The sequence below is a fragment of the Rhinopithecus bieti genome, unplaced genomic scaffold, assembly GCF_001698545.2.
Source record: "Rhinopithecus bieti isolate Rb0 unplaced genomic scaffold, ASM169854v2 scaffold_32090, whole genome shotgun sequence".
Lineage (NCBI taxonomy): Eukaryota > Metazoa > Chordata > Mammalia > Primates > Cercopithecidae > Rhinopithecus > Rhinopithecus bieti.
The window spans coordinates 80,148-82,728 of record NW_016813591.1 but is presented as its reverse complement, the minus strand read 5'-3'; positions in this window follow the sequence as shown (position 1 = coordinate 82,728).

The window sequence follows — 2,581 nt, the reverse complement described above, 5'->3', positions numbered from 1 at the left end:
AAAAAAAAAAAAAAAAAAAAAAATTATTTTAAAAAAGCTGAAATATTTACATTATTATATATTATACACACACACACAAACACCTCCCCCAAAATTTCTTTCTCCACTCATCCATCAATGAACAGTAACTTGATCCCATGGCTTGGCTGTTGGGAACAACGCTGCGGTTGGGCACGGGGAAGAGAATGCAGATATCTCTACAAGATGCTGATTTCATTTCCTATTGATATATAATTTATGAGAGGGATTGCTGACCCATAGAGTAGTTCTATTTTTAGATTTTCCAGAACCTTCATACTGTTTTCCTTAATGGCTGTACTTAAATTCTAACCAGCAGTGTACAAATGTTCCCTTCTCTCCACACCATCACCAATGCTTGTTATTTATTGTCCTTTTTATAACAGCCATCCTAACAGATGGGAGGTGATATCTCATTGTTATTTAACCAGCAACTGTAAAAATCCTACAAGAAAACATAGGGCAAAAGCTCCTTGACATTGATTCAGATAATAACTTATTAAATATGACACTAAAAGCACAAGAAACAAAAAACAGAAATACAAGTAGGAGTACATCTAACCCTAAAGCTTCTGCACAGGAGAAACCAATCAATGAAATTAAAAAGCAGCTTATGAACTTGGAGAAAATATTTGTAACAATATATCTCATAAGGGGTTAATATCAAAATACATAAGAAACCCACACAACTGAATAGAAAAGAGAATATTCACCACAATCTAATAACCTGATTTAAAAGAAGCAAAGAACCTGAATAGACATTTATCTTAAAAAAAAAAAAAAGATATAAATATGGCTAACAAGTGCTCAACATCAGTATTCATCAGGAAAATGCAGATCAACGTCCTTATTTACTTTATATATTATATATATAATTTATTTCACACAATATGTGTACAGCAGGTACAGTAATCTGCATCCTACAACAGAGGACCCTGAGACTGGTGACTCGGGGATGCATCTGCATGGAGCCGGCCTGGGGTGGGGTGGATGGTGCTGAAGAGGACAGCAGATGACGTAGAACCAGGGGCAGCGACTCACCTGAGACCCCTCAGCAGAGGAGCCTCAAAGCTCAGTCCCCAAAGCTCAGTAGCACCCTCTGGGGACCTGCTCCCTGCTGGCTTGGGCAGCACCATGGACAGAGGACAGGTGGGTGAGGTTGTCAGAAAAGAATGGTGGGAGGAGGACAGCCAGGTGCCCCAAGCCAGGGCCCCTGAGAACCTCCTGAGGCTATGAATTGGGTAGAGGGCCAAGCTGGCCACCTGTGGGGCCCTCAGTCACCCTCATTACCTCTGGTGCCATGGCAGCAGTGCACAGCAGCCCAATTAGTAAGTGGACAAGGCAGGCATGTTCATGGATCAGAGGAGTCTTGTTCAAGGGCTTTTACAGGATGAAGGTAAAAGAAGGGCCACTGTGGCTGGAGAGAGGGTCAAAGCCTCTGGGTCAGATACAATGGAGAAACGAGGAAAAGGGAAGGGGTGGTGGCCAATATGCAGGAGAGGCTGGTGGATGCGGGATGGTCAGAGTCTATTAGACAGGATGGGCTCCAGGTGCATCCTAGCTGTACTGGGCGCTTCTCAGCCTTCCTGGAATTGAACCAGGTGATGTGGTCACTTTTTGGGAGATTGTTGTCAGGGCCCAGCCACACACCCCTGGGCAACACTGTCCCATGTCAGGACTGGATTTGCTCAGCTCCCACAGGGGATGCTGCCTGCAGCCCAGGAGGGGCAGCCCCACTGTGCAACCCGAGCCCCCATGGATCCTGAGCAGTCCCTGCCTGGCCTTGTACTCTTTCTGCTCCTTTGCCCCAGCCCCTCCTGAGTGTCAGCCAGCACGGAGGCCTTGTCTATCCTTTCTTCCCTATGCAGGCTCCTGGGCTGAGACCTGGGTCGGATGGGGATGGGGATAGTCCTTCCCTGAGGCCTGCTCAGGAAAGGGAATGGCCCCCAGCCTGGTCCTGGTCCTCAGCTCTCCTCCCATTGCCTTACAGTGAGACAGAGCTGCCCCTGTCTGTGCCCTGGAGGTGGAGGTAAGAGCCTGACCCTGCTGTATGGGGGCTGCTCCATAGATGGGCGACTTGGCGGGGGGGGGGGGGTGTGTGATGCGGAGGCCGTGGCCTGTGGGCATGCGTGCTGGGAATGGGAGTGACACACTGTCACTGGGAGAGGCCACAGTTCCTGCTGAATCTCACCCCAAACTCTAGCCCTGCAGGCTTTTAACCACAGCCACCACCGAGAATCACAGTAGTGTCTCAGGAGTCGCTGCCCGCTGCCCACCAGGCCCTCCCTGGGGGCCAAGACCCAACCAAAGCCCAGCGTGTCTGTGCCCTGGGAACAATGTGTCCTATGGTCATAAGGCCAAGCCGCCAGTGGCCACTCATCAGGGGCTTGGTTCTGTCCTATTCTGGCTCCTTCCAGTTCAGTCCCATCAGGACCCCTAACTACATGACCCAGCATCCAAGAATCACTGCAGGAAGCCTGGCAGCTCAGCTCACTCCATCACTTCTTACTGACAGCAAAAACATCAGGGCATCAGACACACAGATGTCTATAAATGCTTAACT